The sequence below is a fragment of the Mesoplodon mirus genome (genome assembly GCF_964341445.2).
Source record: "Mesoplodon mirus genome assembly, chromosome: X".
NCBI lineage: Eukaryota > Metazoa > Chordata > Mammalia > Artiodactyla > Ziphiidae > Mesoplodon > Mesoplodon mirus.
The window spans coordinates 128723148-128742690 of record NC_138981.1 but is presented as its reverse complement, the minus strand read 5'-3'; the positions used below and the strand labels follow the sequence as shown (position 1 = coordinate 128742690).

The 19543-nt window shown below is 41.5% G+C and overlaps 1 long non-coding RNA gene across 2 annotated transcripts in view; it reads right to left on the bottom strand.

Annotated features, from left to right (window-relative positions):
* LOC309797200 overlaps window positions 1-19543 on the bottom strand; it is a 1037104-nt gene that overhangs the window by 896816 nt on the left and 120745 nt on the right. The gene's annotated exons all lie outside the window — the stretch shown is intronic.

The following is a 19543-nucleotide window of genomic DNA, read 5'->3' as shown; positions in this document are numbered from 1 at the left end:
CATCCTGTAGCAAGGAGGCCTCACTAGCTGTGCTGGGCTTGCAGGGTGCTGTTTCCATGATCAAAGGCCTAACGGGCAGCTGTACACTGAGGGTCACAGGTTCAGGACCTGAGATAGTCTATATTTCCAGGAAAGTCCAGTATGTACCCACCAATTGCTACACTAATGGCATACAGCGTTGGGCCAAGGAAGGTAGTTCCTTGTATCAGAAGCCCATGCAACTAACGGCCATCACTGATGGTAGAGGGACTCCGAGATATATGAGAGAAGGTTGCTAAAGCTCCCACAGTGAAGGAATCTCGGGGTGGGGGGGAGGGGGGGCGTAACAGGAATGCCTGTTCTATGGCAATTCAGGCAGATTCTAGTATCTTTTTACAGGGGGTCTCATTCAAGTTGGGCCTATTTGCAAGTTACAGAACAAAAAAGCTTTGTAAATGAGGAATGTTGCCTCCAGAATCTAAAAATGTCAAAAACATGTTGGGCTTGTTTTAACAATGTGGGTCCTAAGAAGACTAAAAGCTGTTTCTTGACACTGTCAGGACTGGAGCAGCCCTCAACTTACTAAATAATTTTAAGGAACTTAACTGAAGTGCTGGGGCCCTGTACTATGTGTCTCATGTGAACCTCCTCAAAGGAGGATGTCATTAGTGAGATGTCATAACTGTGTACCCGAAAAAAGTTAGAGCTGGTTAAAATATTGCCTGTGAAGACTATGTGAGATGGCAGGCGTGGAGACTGAGCCCATTGAGTACCCAGGTGAAGGTGTATTGTGTCCCTTTAAAGGTGAAGGTTAACTGCAGCTGAGAGGTTGTTGAAATAGGCACTGAATAGAACATGCTAGCCAAATACTTTGCTATAACGACAAAGTATTTACCAGTTACTTATTATTACTGGGTGGAATCAGTCATTTCAATAATATATATGGAGCCCTAGTGGGTGGGGCCATGACGCCAAGGGTACGAATTCACACTGAGGCACCGGTCCTGTTTTCCCGGGTTTAAGAACAAGTAAAACTTGGCTGTTAAATGCAGCAGAAGTGGGGATAACCACACCTTCTCTAAATAGGTCTTATATAATGGGTTTCAATCTGTGAAAACCGTGCTTTCATTTAGATTGAGCCTTTTCTTAAACACTGAGGTGAAAGGTATTGTTTTAACTAGGGGGAAAGGTCCATAGGGTCCCATAGTTTTCAAGCTGATTATAAGGGCCAGAGACTTAACTTTGTTACTTATTGGGTCAGGTTCTCCACGTGCACTAGAGGATATTTTAGGGTAATGGATGTCTTGGCTATGGAAAAGTCAGGCACGGAAATAATTCGGATGGTTCAGGTTAGGCATATCTGTTTCTAGTTCATGTTCACCTACTCCCTGGCTGGGAGTAGGTGGACATAAAGTGTGGGCCAGATGTGGGCCAGAAGGGGAAGGGGAATTAATGAGGCTTCAAAACTGTCAATTGTCAAACATCAAAAGTGGAATCAGATTATGACACACACTGCCACCACCCATACAGCACCCCTCTCCCCATCTGGGACCTCCGAAACACACACGGAAATACCAAGTCCTTTTCCTCCTCACCAGCAGGATAAAGTGTTCAGGAAGAAATCTGTCTTCAGAGCTCAGTCCTCACCCAGTCCTTATTCCCGGTGTCTGGCTAACTATGGACTGGCTGGCCTGGGCCCCAAACTGGCAGGATACTACCTCCCTCCCTTCTCACACGCCTGCCCCTTCCTGCCTTCCTTCAGTCCCCATCACCGAAGAACAGACAGAGATACACACACATCTTTCTACAACAGCTTGTACATCAATAGCTGAGGGCTTTTTTATTCGGTCTCTACACAGGTGACCATTTCTCCAGTGCTTTCTCTGGAGAGACCACAGAGACAGCAAGGTCTCAGTCACCTGATAGACCCAGGGCAGCACTTTATGAACTGCCGGAAGAGCCCTCTGGGACGTTTTCATCCTCCTCTGGCTCTTTAGTCATTGTTGTACTCCGCCGGTAGTAGAATGCTAGCATCTTTGACTTCTTCTGTGTAGGACCTCTTCCCGAATTCTGACGACAGACTGATTTTGTTAACTCGACCACCTTCTGAATCTGGTCGGAAAACAAAGTGATACAGAAAGATATTGATTTGGGGAAAGAGGATGGGAAGGAGAACTTTGAGAGAATGGGTGTGGATTGAGAAGGGGTTTGTGCCAGGGAAGGGCTGGGTAAGTCTTGGGTGGGGGATGAAGAGGAGGCACGTGAGTCGGGTAATCTGACCTCCTCCATCTTATAGCCCTGGAGTGGAGAATTCATCCTCTCCCTTCTGCGTTGGCCCCCTGGTGTTTGTTGCTCTGACCTCTCGGTGTTTGTCCGTGCATGGCAGTTAGGCCCCTGGGGGATTGTACTTTCCTCCGCCATGTCAGTAGCAACAGTGTGCTCTACTCCAAGGCTCCTGGCCTCTCTATATATACCCTGCCAGGACAATGAAGAGCCACACCCATCAGCTTTGATTGGTCAGCCAATGGTAGCGCTGGGGTGGCTGTGACATCACAAAGCACTACCCTTGAAGATACGTGGGGGGAGGGGAGGGGTGCAGAGCATTCTAGGTGCTCTGGTTAGAGAAAGGGAGTGCTTCCTCAACACCCAGTAAAGAGCCTTCCCAAATTGACCTTCCACTCTTCCTCATCTTCTCTGGTTCAATCCTTGTGGTGCACATGTTAGGGAGAAGGTGTTCCCTCCAAACCATTCCACATGGCCACCCCCATTCAGTGTTTAATTCTGTTGTCTCCCAGATCTCATCACCTAGTATTGTGTGGTTTTTAAAAACTTTTTATTTTAGAACAGTTTTAGATTTACAGAGTAATTGTGAAGATCATATTCATACACGCCACAACAAATTTCCCTTCTTAACATTGTACATTAGTATGGTACAATTGTTCAACTTAGTGAACCAACACTGAAACAGTATTATTCACTAAAGTCTGTACTTCATCAGATTTCCTTTTGTTTTTAAATGTTGAGCCTTCTTTTAATTAATTTATTTTTATTTTTGGCTGTGTTGGGTCTTCGTTTCTGTGCGTGGGCTTTCCCTAGTTGTGGCAAGCAGGGGCCACTCTTCATCGTGGTGCGCGGGCCTCTCACTGTCGCGGCCTCTCTTGTTGCGGAGCACAGGCTCCAGACGCGCAGGCTCAGTGGCTGTGGCTCACGGGCCTAGTTGCTCTGCGGCATGTGGGATCTTCCCAGATCAGGGCTCGAACCCATGTCCCCTGCATTAGCAGGCAGATTCTCAACCACTGTGCCACCGTGGAAGCCCCAGATTGCCTTATTGTTTACCTAATGTTCTTTTTCTGTCCCAGGATCCCAACCAAGGTTCTACATTAAATTTAGTCGTTCCATGTTATAACTTCTTAGGCTCCTCTTGGCTGTGACAGTTTTTTAGACTTCTTGTTTTTGAAGACTTTGACAGTTTGGGGTTTTGTGTTTTGTCTTTTACATTAGATCTGCAGATGTTATTGCTCTTATAGGTCAAAGTTTTTATAAGTTTCTTCTTCCAGAGAACCTCAAATCAAGTCAGTACCACCAGTGTTATGGACTTCCCCATGGCAATGGTTGAACTAATCTCTTGGCTTTGTCACAGAGGTGACACAGATGTTTTTCTCTAGAGGTCTGAGGATCAGGATCATTTTTTATTTATGACAGAGGCACAGGGGCAGCAGCAGAAGCATTCTGTAAGGTACTAGTGAGTCATTTACTTTTAGAAGTATGACCTCAGCATCCCACATAGTTAACGGCTCTTCCTCCACACGAGTGACCATCCCATGGACCTGTATATTGAACAGACTGTCAGTCTTTCTCCTGAGCTCTATATAGAAAGGGGGCCAACATGTGGTTGAGACACAACCAGTGTTCACAAGGTAAGAGTCATTTCTTTGAGGTTAGTGTCAGTCACACCTTAGTTTGGAATTGAAACACATGATTCAACCTGAGAATCACAAATAGGTCCAGGTTGAGACACAGGATTCAGGACTGCTTTAAGCAAGGTCCCAATCCAATAATCCTTTCACTATATGCCAAGTGGCTAAACTGACTTATGTTGGTCAAAGCTTTAGCAGACACTCAGTAGGACTAACAAATGCAGCACAAAGAAGCAAGTTCAAAGCACAAGCTAGCCAGCAGGCAGTAGCCCAAGTGCCTGTTCACCAGCATACAGCAGAGCCAGTTAGAAAGCCAAAGCAAGAGAAGAAAGACCCCTGGTGGTAAGGGATAGCACCTTGATGTCCTGCTCACAGGGCCAGTTGTTGTAATCACACCACAGAGACAGGATGGATCCTTCAACCCAAATTCGGTTTGCATGTCGAGACTGATAACACATACACCTAGAGAGTATGAAAAACTTTACTACATAAGAAGGAGGCTTTCTGGGGAGAGCAGGGCAGGCTCTCAAGCAGGTTCAAGAATGGCTTAAGAGAGCAGAAGAAGGAGATTGGCTTGGCTTTTATGGTGGTGAGGGGATGACGCTGGAGTGTTCCCACACACAGGTCAGGTTTTGCACAGTCTGAACTTCCTCCTGGCCCACAGAAGAGAGAGTACCTGAGCTTTCTTATCAGATATAGGTAAGCAGGGGAAGAGGCAGCGGTAGGGCTCTTTTATAGAATAATGTTGTGTAAATGCAAGGTGTTTAGCACAGTTTAGAATTCTCATAACCATTATAACCACACTTATATTGCTTTCAGTTAAACTACGTCTCACTAGATTCGTATTTCCCAAATTATGGTCCTTTAAATATTATTTAAGGTGGCTTAGAATTATCTTGGTTCATCACAGAGAAACTGTGTAGAAAGAGAAAAGACTGCTAGCCTCAGGAGGTCTGACACACTGGTCACAAAAGAGCAGACTTCATTGTACTATCTGCTGAATTATGAGGGGTTTCTAACATGTTTCCCATCCTGGGTGACTACTGTAGCATCCAAAGACTGTAATAATAATTACAGAAACTAACATTTATTGACTACTAACTCTATGTAGGAATTATGCTAAATATCCATATACATAGTTCATCCTCGTCACAACCCTATTGAGATAAGTGGCCAAAGAGCGGTTTCTGTCATTTCTGCCAGGACATCTCCATTCCAATTGCAGAAGCAGAAAAGAGCATATAGGAGGGCACATGGGAATATTTATGGGCCAGGCTCAAAAGGGGTATGCATTACTCCTGCTCACATTTCATTGGGAAAAACTCACATAGCCACATCTAACTACAAGAGACAATGAGAAATGTAGTCTACCTAGTAGAAGAGGAGAACTTAAATGTTGGAGATAAGCTAGCAATCTCTGTCTCCACCATCTTGTTCATCACTCTCCCCAGTGTTTACAGTAGAGCCTGGCACATAGTAGGTGGCCAAGAATATTTCTGTTGAATGAATGGGCTTCAACTTTTTTGGTCAGTTATGGGGATCAAAAACATATAGAACTTGGTTAAGCAATGGTTTCCTAGATATGACACAAAAAGCAGAAGCAACAAAGAAAGAGTAAATTGGACTACATCAAAATTTTAAAATGTTTTCTTCTGCAAAAGAATACCATGAAGAAAGCAAAAAGGCACACCAAAGAAAGATCCTGGCAAATCATATATTTAATAAAAGTGTAGTATCCAGAATACAGAAAGAACTCTTACAACTCAACAACAAAAATACAAACAACCCAACTGAAAATCAGGTAAAGGACTTAAATAGACATTGTGCTAATGAAGATATACAAATAGCCAACAAACATATGAAAATATGCTCAATACCATTAGTCGTTAGGGAAATGCAAATCAAAACCACGATGAGATGCCACTTCATACCCACTAGGAAGGCTATAACTATTTTAAAAAGAAAATAACAAGTACTGACGAGGATGTAGAGAAATTGAAACACTCATACACGTCTGGTGGGAACATAAAATGATACAGCCTCTGTGGAAAACATTTTGGCAGTTACTCAACAAGTTAAACATAGACTTGCCATATTACCCAGTAACTCTACTCCTAGGTATATAATGAAAAGAGTTGAAAAGGAGGGAACAACAACAACAAAAAACAGGTGAATTGAGCAACACAAAAGCAAAGGGCAAATAACGTTTCAAGAAGTAAAACATGGTCAACTTTATTAAATACCTTTTACAGGTAATATAGGGACAGACAAACGACGATTGAACTTGTTAGTAGAGAGGTCATTGGTAAATTTGATAAGAAGGAAATTGAAAGAGTGGAAAATATTTTAATATAAACCTGGATGTGTATTAAGGAGAAAATGTGAGATCAGAAAGGGAGGGGCGGATAGACAATTTCTTTTGAGAGTTTTGGTGCTAAGGGGAGGAGAAATATGGGACTATAGCTGGAGGGGGATTTGGTATTAAGAGAGTGTATTTTTAAGAGGGTAGATTCTAGAACGCATCTAGCCAACATAAATGACTGAATGAAACTGACGACATAAAAAACCAAAGGGATAATTGCAGAAGAAAAAATATTGAGAAAGCAAGAGGGGTATTCAGAGCACTAGTAGATGGGATCGGTAGCAAATGTGGAAATATTGGCTTTCCATGAGAACGAGTAATATTTATAGATTTTACAGTGGAGAAGGAAACGGTTATGGTATGATTACAAATGCAGGTAAGATGGTAGATTTGGTGGGGAAGACATAAAAGAATTTTCTCTCGACTCTGCAGTTTTCTCAGTGAAGGATGAGATAAGGGCATAAAATAACAAGAGTGAGGGTCGGGTTTTGAGAAATTGAGGGGAAGATAAAGTATTGGATATTCATTTTGTATAATGGAAATGGGTGTATAATATGGAAGGATTGATCATTTAAGATATGTGGTCAAGAATTTAAGGTGAGATCAGTTAGCTTTGTCTTGTAAATTTCTACAGCAACATCCATCACTTGTATATAGGAACAAAGTAGGTAGATAGCTAAATTTAACAAGGGTTGTGGTTTTGCCAGGGAAGTACTAGGGTGGGAATGTGAGTAGGGAGATGAAGGTTTATGAAAGTAAGTGATACTAATGATAAATTGGTAAGCAATGAGGAAATGCGAAAAGGGAAATGTGGCTGATGCTGAAAAGTAGTAGAATTCACAGACTGGAGTTCAAAATTGAAGAATTTTTAGAGTTGGGTGTGTGTAGGTGTGTATACCTGCATGAGAGAGAGGTATTTTGCTAGGAAGAATAATCAGTTGTAGCCCAAGAGATGTATGTTTTAAAATCAGGATTTCAGAGTTGCTGTAATTTTTGAGAATGTCAATGTCTAGTGCATGAGCATTAGAGTGAGTGGCTTAAGTATGATGGAAGAAAAATACCATTGGAATTGAGGGCATGAAAGATTTGCAAAGCCAAAAATGCTGGATGAATATCCACATAGATGACAGATGTTGAAGTTGCCAAGATGGTGGCAGTACTAAAAGTGGAGAAGAAGATCAGGAAAGTGTCTAACGAATGAAGGTAAAGAAATAGATGGCGTAGCACATGATATTATCTAATAGCAAGAACTACAAATGAGCTCTGAATTTTGAAAGAGGAAGGAGCAGAAATGGTTTGAAAGTGACAATGAGTCGACTCCTTGGGGTATGTGAGGAAAACTAACGTTTGCTCAAGAGGACTGCAGGGGAAGTGATTTCCTCAAGGCACAGCCATATTCCAGTCATAAAACAGAGATTAAGGGAACACTGAGAGAAGAACTTGAAGCTACTGGGGAGTTTCTTAATGATAGACTATGAGTTACAGAGGGCAGGAGAGAAGCGCTCATGAAGTTGGGGAGAGAGTTGGGTCCAATTCTGTCAAGTGCAGAGCAATACGTGAATAAGGGTCTAGTTAATGATGGATAATCTGCAGGGTGGTGACTTAAGTAAAAGTGATAAGACAAGATGGACCTTGTGACTGCACGGCAGATTGGGAGGTGAGTAAAGCCCTCCAGACTAGAGATTGCTTAACCTAGGCTGACCTAGAAGTAAGAAGAATCCAGAAACACCATTGAAACCTGTTTCCTCTAAATATCATGTATCCTGTATGATGATCCAGCATTTCAAAGATAGACTAGTAAGGACATCTAAGAGGGTAGGTCTGAAAGGAAAGGAGTGTGTTTGCTTAAGAGTGTGAGTGTGTATGAAAAATGTCAACAGCAAATTCTAATGTCAGAGGGTTGCTACTATAGGCTTATGGAGCCATGCACTATTCTTGGACAACCCAAGATGCCTGCACAGATGTGGCCCAGATGCAAGCACCAACACTTACTGGGCACCTGCAAAGCCAAAGCTGGGGAAGATGGAAGGCCAAGGGGAAGTGGTATTATCCCAGTACAGGAATGTATTTACTTAGGCTTCCTAAATGGCAGGTGGACAAAAAACGGAAGAAAGGAAATTAAGCTTCTTTTGCCTAACATCTCTCCACAGGAGGAAGTACTTGGAGTTGTATTTCCTACGTAAATTCACCTGCTAAAACTCCAGGGAGCTCATCACAATAGAAGGCTTCTCCTTGTCATTGTCTTTTAAAAGAACAATTCCCCATGCTTATAAATCCAGGCTCAGAACATCAATTCAACCAACCCCAGGAGCCGTGTGGCTACACCTTCCTGCTGGGAATCAGCATGGTCCCCAGAGAATCAATTTGAGGAGTATGGCCAAAGTGTTTTCATTTTCAGTGTTTATCCCCTGGAATGTCTAGGAGTGAAGAATAGACAGGGCAATACAATCCTAAGATTCAATTTCTTTCATCAAATACAAACCGTATATATGAGCATCAAGGCAAGAGGATGGAGGACTTTAACTGAAATTCCAATAGAGATCTAAGCGCAAATCCTGGAACCATCCCATGCTAGCATTGTGAGTTAGGATAGGTACTTAACCACTCTGAGCCTGTTTTCTGATCTCTAAAAAAAAAATAGAAGGGTAATATCTCATACAGCTGTTGCAAAGATCAACTCAAATAATTCATGTACAGAATATAGCACAACAACCTACAGAATGGGAGAAAATATTTGTAAATCGTGTATCTGATAAGGGATTTTTATCCAGAATATATAAAGAACTCTTACATGCCTGTGATAAGAAGGTAAATAACCCAACTTTTAAAATGGGCAGAAGATCTAAATAGACATTTCTGCAAGGAAGATATACAAATGGCCAGCAAGCACATTAGAGACGCTTGACATCATTATTCATCAGGAAAACACAAATCAAAACCACAGAAAGATACCATTTCATACCCATTCGGATGGCTAGAATCAAAAAGTCAGATAATCATAACTGTTGGTAGGGATTTAGAGAAATCAGAACCATCATACACTGTTAGTGAGAATGTAAAATGGTATAGCTGCTTTGGAAAAGTTTGTTGTTTCTCAGAGGGTGAAACAGTGTTACTGTATGACCTACTTGTAGGTATATCCCCAAGATAAATGAAAATAGATGTCCATACAAAAACTTGTACATAAATATTCATAGCAGCAATATTCATAATACCCAAAGATGGAAACAGCCCAAATGCCCATCAACTGACCAGTGGACAAACAAAATGTGGCAAATCCATACAACAGAATATTATTCAGACATCAAAAGGAATGAAGAACTCATATATGCTACAATATGGCTGAACCTTAAAAACATTATGCTAAGTGAAAGAAGTCAGTCACAAAAGACCACATATTATGTGACTCTATTCACATGAAATGCTCAGAACAGGCAAATCTATAGATACAAAATAGATCAATAATTACTTAAGGCTGAGGCAGAAGTTGTTGGGAGCACAGGGGATTAATAGCTAAAGGATACGAGGGTTTCTTTTGGAGGTGTTGAAAACGTTCTAAAATAGACTGGAGGGAACTTCAAGACGTCGGAAGAGTAAGACGTGGAGATCACCTTCCTCCCACAGATACATCAGAAATCCATCTACACGTGGAACTGCTCCTATAGAACACGCACTGAACGCTGGCAGAAGACCTCAGACCTCCCAGGGAAGAAACTCCCAACATAGCTGGGTAGGGCAAAAGAAAAAAGACAAAGCAGAGACAAGAGAATAGGAACGGGACCTGCACAATGGGAGGGAGCCGTGAAGGAGGAAACGTTTCCACACCCTAGAAGCCCCTTCACTGGCGGAGACTGCAGGTGGCAGAGGGTGCAGCTTCGGAGCCACAGAGGAGAGCGCAGCAACGGGGGTGCGGAGCGCAAAGCAGAGAGACTCCGGCACAGAGGATCGCTGCCGACTGGCACTCACCAGCCCGAGACGCTTGTCTGCTCACCTGCCGGGACGGGCGGGGGCTGGGAGCTGAGGCTCGGGCTTCGGTCTGAGGGCAGGGAATGGTCTGGCAGTGTGAGCACAGCCTGAAGGGGTTAGTACGCCACGCCTAGCCAGGAGGGAGTCCAGGAAAAGTCTGGAGCTGCCGAAAAGGCAAGAGAATTTTTCTTACCTCTTTGTTTCCTGGTGCACGAGGAGAGGGGATTAACAGCGCTGTTAAAGGAGCTCCAGAGACAGGCGCGAGCCGCAGCTATTAGCACGGATCCCAGAGACGGGCATGAGACGCTAAGGCTGCTGCTGCCACCACCAAGAAGCCTGTGTGCGAGCACAGGTCACTCTCCACACCTCCCCTCCCGGGAGCCTGTGCAGCCCGCCACTGCCAGGGTCCCGTGATCCAGGGACAACTTCCCCGGGAGAACGCACAGCGCGCCTCGGGCTGGTGCAACGTCACGCCGGCCTCTGCGGCCGCAGGCTCGCCCCGCCTCCGTGCCCCTCCCTCCCCCCCGGCCTGAGTAAGCCAGAGCCCCCGAAGCAGCTGCTCCTTTAACCCCATCCTGTCTGAGTGAAGAACAGACGTCCTCTGGCGACCTATACTTAGAGGCGGGGCCAAATCCAAAGATGAACCCCAGGAGCTGTGAGAACAAAGAAGAGAAAGGGAAATCTCTCCCAGCAGCCTCAGGAGCAGCGGATTAAATCTCCAATATCAACTGGATGTACACTGCATCTGTGGAATACCTGTATACAGAACGAATCATCCCAAATTGAGGAGGTGGACTTTGAGAGCAAGATTTATTATTTTTTTCCCATTTTCCTCTTTTTGTGAGTGTGTATGTTTATGCTTCTGTGTGAAATTTTGTCTGTATAGCTTTGCTTTCACCATTTGTCCTAGGGTTCTATCCGTCCGTTTTCGTTTCACTTTAAACAATTTTTTTTCTTAATAATAATTTTTTTATTTTAATGAGTTTATTTTATTTTACCTTACTTTATTTTAGTTTCTTTTATCCTCTTTCTTTCTATCTTCTTCCTTCCTCTCTCTCTTTCTTCCTTTCTTCCTTCCTTCCTTCCTCCCTCCCTCCCTCTCTCTCTCTCTCCCTGTTTCTCTCTTCCTCTCCTTCTCTCTGCCTCTCTTTCTCTCTTTCATTCTACTTTTTCTCCCTTTTATTCTGAGCCGTGTCGATGAAAGGCTCTTGGTGCTGCAGCCAGGAGTCCATGCTGTGCCTCTGAAGTGGGAGAGCCAACTTCAGGACACTGGTCCACAAGAGACCTCCCACCTCCATGTAATATCAAACGGCGAAAATCTCCCAGAGATCTCCATCTCAACACCAAGACCCAGCTCCACTAAATGACCAGCAAGCTACAGTGCTGGATACCTTATGCCAAACAACTACCAAGAAAGGAACACAACCCCACCCATTAGCAGAGAACCTGCCGAAATATCATAAGAAGGCCACAGACACCCCAAAACACGCCACCAGACGTGGACCTGCCCACCAGAAAGACAAGATCCAGCCTCATCCACCAAAACACAGGCAGTAGTCCCCTCCACCAGGAAGCCTACACAACCCACTGAACCAACTTTAGCCACTGGGGACAGACACCAAAAACAACAGGAACTACGAACCTGCAGCCTGCAAAAAGGAGACCCCAAACACAGTAAGATAAGCAAAATGAGAAGACAGAAAAACACACAGCAGGTGAAGGAGCAAGATAAAAACCCACCAGAACTAACAAACGAAGAGGAAATAGGCAGTCTACCTGAAAAAGAATTCAGAATAAACATAGTAAAGATGATCCAAAATCTTGGAAATAGAGTAGAGAAAATGCAAGAAACATTTAACAAGGACCTAGAAGAACTAAAGATGAAACAAGCAACAATGAACAACACAATAAATGAAATTAAAAATACTCTTGAAGGGATCAATAGCAGAATAAGTGAGGCAGAAGAACGGATAAGTGACCTGGAAGATAAAATAGTGGAAATAACTACTGCAGAGCAGAATAAGAGGGGATTAACAGCGCTGCTTAAAGGAGCTCCAGAGACAGGCGCGAGCCGCAGCTATCAGCACGGATCCCAGAGACGGGCATGAGACGCTAAGGCTGCTGCTGCCACCACCAAGAATCCTGTGTGCGAGCCCAGGTCACTCTCCACACCTCCCCTCCCAGGAGCCTGTGCAGCCCGCCACTGCCAGGGTCCCGTGATCCACGGACAACTTCCCCGGGAGAACGCACGGTGCGCCTCGGGCTCGTGCAACGTCATGCCGGCCTCTGCCGCCGCAGGCTCGCCCCGCCTCCGTACCCCTCCCTCCTCCCGGCCTGAGTGAGCCAGAGCCCCCAAAGCAGCGGCTCCTTTAACCCTGTCCTGTCTGAGCAAAGAACAGACGCTCTCAGGAGACCTACACGCAGAGGCGGGGTCAAATCCAAAGCTGAACCCCGGTAGCTGTGCGAACAAAGAAGAGAAAGGGAAATCTCTCCCAGCAGCCTCAGGAGCAGCGGATTAAATCTCCACAATCAACTTGATGTACCCTGCATCAGTGGAACACCTGAATAGACAACCAATCATCCCAAATGGAGGAGGTGGACTTTGGGAGCAACGATATTTATACATTTTTTCCCTTTTTCTCTTTTTGTGAGTGTGTATGCGTATGCTTCTGTGTGTGATTTTGTCTGTATAGTTTGGCATTTACCATTTGTCCTAGGGTTCTGTCTGTCCGTTTTTTTTTTTTTTTAGTATACTTTTCAGCGCTTGTTATCATTGGTGAATTTGTTTCATCGTCTGGTTTTTCTCTTCTTTCTCTTTTTTTTTGATTACTTAAATATTTTAATAATAAATTTTTGTTCTTTATTTTAATAACTTTTTAATAATTTAATTTAATTTAATTTTACATTTTTCTTTCTTTCTTTCTTTCTTTCTTTCTCCCTTTTATTCTGAGCTGTGTGCATGACAGACTCTTGGTGCTCCAGCCAAGCGTCAGGGCTGTTCCTCTGACGTGGCAGAGGCAAGTTCAGGATATTAGTCAACCAGAGACCTCCCAGCTCCACGTAATATCAAACGGTGAAAATCTCCCAGAGATCTCCATCTCAACACCAAGACCCAGCTCCACTAAATGACCAGCAAGCTACAGTGCTGGATACCTTATGCCAAACAACTACCAAGAAAGGAACACAACTCCACCCATTAGCAGAGAGGCTGCCTAAAATCATAATAAGGTCACAGACACCCCAAAACACACCACCAGACATGGACTTGCCTACCAAAAAAAAAAGATCCAGCCTCATTGACCAGAACACAGGCACTAGTCCCCTCCACCAGGAAGCCTACACAACCCACTGAACCAACCTTAGCCACTGGGGACAGACACCAAAAACAACGGGAACTACGAACCTGCAGCCTGTGAAAAGGAGACCCCAAACACAGTAAGATAAGCAAAATGAAAAGACAGAAAAACACACAGCAGATGAAGGAGCAAGGTAAAAACGCACCAGACCTAACAAATGAAGAGGAAATAGGCAGTCTACCTGAAAAAGAATTCAGAATAATGATAGTAAAGATGATCCAAAATCTTGGAAATAGAGTAGAGAAAATGCAAGAAAAGTTTAACAAGGACCTAGAAGAACTAAAGAGCAAACAAACAATCATGAACAACACAATAAATGAAATTAAACATTCTCTAGAAGGGATCAATAGCAGAATAAATGAGGCAGAAGAACGGATAAGTGACCTGGAAGATAAAATAGTGGGAATAACTACTGGAGAGCAAAATAAAGAAAAAAGAATGAAAACAATTGAGGACAGTCTCAGAGACCTCTGGGACATGATTAAACGTACCAACATTCAAATTATAGGGGTTCCCAAAGAAAAAGAGAAAAAGAAAGGGACTGAGAAAATATTTGAAGAGATTATAGTTGAAAACGTCCCTAATATGGGAAAGGGAATAGTTAATCAAGTCCAGGAAGCACAGAGAGTCCCATACAGGATAAATCCAAGGAGAAACACGCCAAGACACATATTAGTCAAACTATCCAAAAGTAAATAAAAAGAAAAAATATTAAAAGCAGCAAGGGAAAAACAACAAATAACATAGAAGGGAATCCCCATAAGGTTAACAGCTGATCTTTGAGCAGAAATTCTGCAAACCAGAAGGGAGTGGCAGGACATCTTTAACGTGATGAAAGGGAAAAACCTACAACCAAGATTACTCTACCCAGCAAGGATCTCATTCAGATTTGACAGAGAAATTAAAAACTTTACAGACAAGCAAAAGCTAAGAGAATTCAGCAGAACCAAACCAGCTTTACAGCAAATGCTAAACCAACTTCTCCAGGCAGGAAACACAAGAGAAGGAAAAGACTTACAATAACAAATGCAAAACAATTAAGAAAATGGTAATAGGAGCATACATATCGATAATTACCTTAAACGTAAATGGATTAAATGCTCCCACCGAAAGACACAGACTGCCTGAATGGATACAAAAACAAGACCCATATATGTGCTGTCTACAAGAGACCCACTTCAGACCTAGGGACACATACAGATTGAAAGTGAGGGGATGGAAAAAGATATTCCATGCAAATGAAAATCAAAAGAAAGCTGGAGTAGCAATTCTCATATCAGACAAAATAGACTTTAAAATAAAGACTTACAAGAGACAAAGAAGGACACTACATAATGATCAAGGGATCGATCCAAGAAGAAAATATAACAATTTTAAATATTTATGCACCCAACATAGGAGCACCTCAATACGTAAGACAAATACTAAGAGCCATAAAAGGGGAAATCAACAGTAACACAATCATAGTAGGCGACTTTAACACCCCACTTTCAACAATGGACAAATCATCCAAAATGAAAAAAAATAAGGAAACACAAGCTTTAAATGATACATTGAACAAGACGGACTTAATTGATATTTATAGGATGTTCTATTCAAAAACATCCAGAGATAAACCCATGTACATACGGTAACCTTATCTTGATAAAGGAGACTAGAGTATACAATGGGGAAAAGACAGCCTCTTCAATAAGTGGTGCTGGGAAAACTGGACAGATACATGGAAAAGAATGAAATTAGAACACTCTCTAATGCCATACACAAAAATAAACTCAAAATGGATTAAAGACCTTAATGTAAGGCCAGACACACTAAAACTCTTAGAGGAAATAAAAGAAGAACACTCTTTTGAGATAAATCACAGTAAGATCTTTTTTGACCCACCTCCTAAAGAAATGGAAACCAAACCAAAAATAAACAAATGGGACCGAATGAAACTTAAAAGCTTTTGCACAGCAAAGGAAACCATAAACAAGACTAAAAGACAACCCTCAGAATGGGAGAAAATATTTGCAAACAAAGCAACTGACAAAGGATTAATCTCCAAAATTTACAGGCAGCTCATGCAGCTCAATATCAAAAAAACAAACAACCCAATCCAAAAATGGGCAGAAGACCTAAATAGACATTTTTCCAAAGAAGATATACAGATTGCAACAAACACATGAAAGAATGCTCAACATCATTAATCATTAGAGAAATGCAAATCAAAACCACAATGCGGTATCATCTCACACCGGTCAGAATGGCCATCATCAAAAAATCGACAAACAATAAATGGACAACCTGGAAGAAATGGACAAATTCTTAGAGAGGGTGTGGAGAAAAGGGAACCCTCATACACTGTTGGTCGGAATGTAAATTGATACAGTCACTAAGGAGAACAGTATGGAGGTTCCTTAACAAACTAAAACTAGAACTACCATACGACCCAGCAATCCCACTACGGGGCATATATCCTGAGAAAACCATAATTCAAAAAGAGTCATGTACCACAATGTTCATCGCAGCTCTATTTACAATAGCCAGGACTTGGAAGGAACCTAAGTGTCCATCAACAGATGAATGGATAAAGAAGATGTGGCACATATATACAATGGAATATTACTCAGCCATAAAAAGGAACGAAACTCAGTTATTTGTAGTGAGGTGGATGGACCTAGAGTCTGTCATACAGAGTGAAGTAAGTCAGAAAGAGAAAAACAAATACCGTATGCTAACACATATATATGGAATCTTAAAAAAAAATGGTCATGAGGAACCTAGGGGCAAGACGGGAATAAAGACGCAGACCTACTAGAGGATGGACTTGAGGACACGGGGAGGGGGAAGGGTAAGCTGGGACAAAGTGAGAGAGTGGCATGGACATATATACACTACCAAATGTAAAATAGATAGCTAGTGGGAAGCAGCCGCAGAGCACAGGGAGACCAGCTCAGTGCTTTGTGACCACCTAGAGGGGTGGGATAGGGAGGGTGGGAGGGAGGGAGACGCAAGAGGGAGGGGATATGGGTATATACATATATGTATAGCTGATTCACTTTGTTACAGAGCAGAAACTAATACACCATTGTAAAGCAATTATACTCCAGTAAAGATGTTAAAAAAAAAAGAAAAGTGTGTTTGTTCAAAATAAATAAATAACTTTCCTAACTGCTCAGGAAAGTTATTTCTCCTTCCCATGAAATGAAAAATGATCTATAAGGGCACATAGTATTGACTATAAATTCCAGTTCTGTCAGTGATGGTATCTGGCGCATGAGGGGCACCCAAGTTAGGGAGCTTTTGGTTAATTTCCCCGGGCCATATACAGCAACGTGTTCTCTCAAATACTCTCTGGAAATTCGGAGCCTCAAATATGTTTGCCACCTTCCCCCAAGTCATCACATTTATTAACATCCTTGTCTTATTTTTCTAGAAGCAGGAGCTTCTAGCAGATCTTTTCCCTTTGTGAAAGGATGTATTTCTGTGTAAGGTGGGTCTAGGCCACCTTAGTCTGTCCTCTAATGTTCACCTCAGTAGCACTCTACCTGGTTGATAATAGCTTTGAGGCCAACTTCCTGTAATGTTTTTCTTTTTTTTTTTTTTACTTTAGGAGCATTGCATAATAAAAACTCCATTAAAGATGCAAAACCAAAGTGAGCCATGAAGCAAGACACGATGGGGCCTATCAGCATTCCTAAGTGTGTTCAAGGCAAAAGCATTTCAGAGGGAGGTAAACAACAGTCATTATAGCTATCTTTGTTGACCTCTGACTATATATTCCAGTCACTGTGTTTGACATACATTAATTCTCTTAAAACTTCTGTCATGTTGACATTATTATCTCCCTTTTACAAATGAGGAAAGAGGTTCACATAAATTAAATGACTTTCTCAGGGCAACAGCTAGTAAGTTTCAGAGCTGGATTTGTATCCAAAATAAAGTGGGCTTTTTTTTGGTTTTTTGACTCTATTTTCTTCTTTGTAATGCTGCATACATTTATTATTTATATGTATTAAAAAGGATAAAATAAGTTTGGACTCCTATCTCACACAACATGAAGTTCTGTATGATCTAAAGATAAAAATGTTGAAGTAAAAAATAAATATTTTTGAAAACTTATGTATAATCTAGGAGTCAAGAAAAATTTCTGTGCAAGCTGGAAAACCTAGACACTCTAGAGAAATGACTGACATATTTGAGTGCTTAAAACTTAAAATGTAATCATATGGCAAATGTAAAGGTAAATAAAACCAAAAGACAAATAATAGAGGAACATATATTTGTAATACACATGACAGATAAAGGATTCAATACCGAACATATAAAAAATTTCCTACACATTAATAAGAAAAGACAAACACCCTAATTGAAAGTGGTTAAAAAGGGTAAAAAGGGCTGTTCAAGGAGGCAGAAAACCACCTTGCCAATAAACAAGTGAAATTACTCAACTTTACTAGCCATCAGGCATATTGAAATTAAATTAACAAGGAAATATCACTTTAAGACCATTAAACATGGTATCACATATTGCTGGAGTGTTGTGGAGGTTAATATGTTATCTCATACATTTGCCGAGGGAAATGTGCAGTATATTAAAGCCATTTGGAATTCAACCAGGCAACCTCTATTGAAATTAAGAATTTACATAAACTTTAACTTAGCAATTCCATTTCCGGGGCCTTCTTCCATAGAAAATAAAAGCACAGGTATATAACAGTGAATACGAACAAAATAAATTATACGTATATATTCAGATTAACTGCAACATTTTTTCTAGTAGCCAAAAAACTGGAATCAACTTGAATGTCCTCAATAGAGGAATGGTTTAATAAGTTGTTTTTCACTCAAACCATTGCGTTTTACATAACTAGTTTAAAAAGTGTGTTAAGTCTATACCAGATGATGTGGAAAACATTTCTCTGAAATGTTTCTAAGTGAGAAAAACTACGTGCAGTGAAGAGTAAAATAGTGCCCCTATATGTTTTTATGCATACGTATGTATGTTACCTTATTTATGAACATAGACAAAGATATGCAAAGATTCACACCAGGCTTTTAACATTGCTTATCCAGTGGAGGAGTGGCTAATGAAATGTAAAAATCCTATAGATGTACAGGTTTTCTCAACATTTATGTATATGTATGTATATATATATATAATTCTCAACATTTATATATAATTACTTTATGTAAATGCACGTGTAAATTACATATGTGTAGAGCCATGTACAAAGCGATACTTGCTGAAAGTGTGCATATCATAGAGAGTGTTTTGAGTTTTTAGGGTTCTTTTTTTTAACTTTCTTTCTTGTACTTTGAGTTTTTCAAAATAAAAATTTTACATGATTTTAAGTTTCACATTTTCTAAAGCAAACATTATAGAGCAGGTTAAGGAAATGATCCAGTATCTACAGAATGATCTGATTGTTCAGTCCTCCAGTAGTTCATCAAACTACATTGAGCAGCAACCATGACATTGTATCAGGTGTGTTAAAGTGGTTGGGATTACAGAGATGAATGAAATATGCTCCTTCTTGTTGTATATTACAACAAGACAAACATATAAATGAACAACTCTAACACAATATGGCTATTGCTTTAATATAAGAATTTGTAGGACAATAGGGGCAATGAACTCTGCAGGCATTGGTGGTAGAGAGGCTTCAGAGGGAAAGAACCATTTGAGCTTAGCCTTAAAGACTGAGGATGCTTTCATCACTCACCAGCCTTAGGTGGGGAAGGGAAAGCAATCCCTTCAAAGAGGAAGGAATCAACATCTAGTCCTATTTCATTCATCAAGAATGTGGAGGAGGAAGTAAACAGTTTATTATTTATCGTCTCAAATGATGGTAATGTGGAAGATGGGCAAATGGAACAAGAGACTTTGGAAGAGTCCTGATCAGGAACTAATAAAATGAGAACCTGCTTTGATAAATGCAAGCAGGTTTTTCTGAGGGAAGAAGAACTCAAAGCTGCGT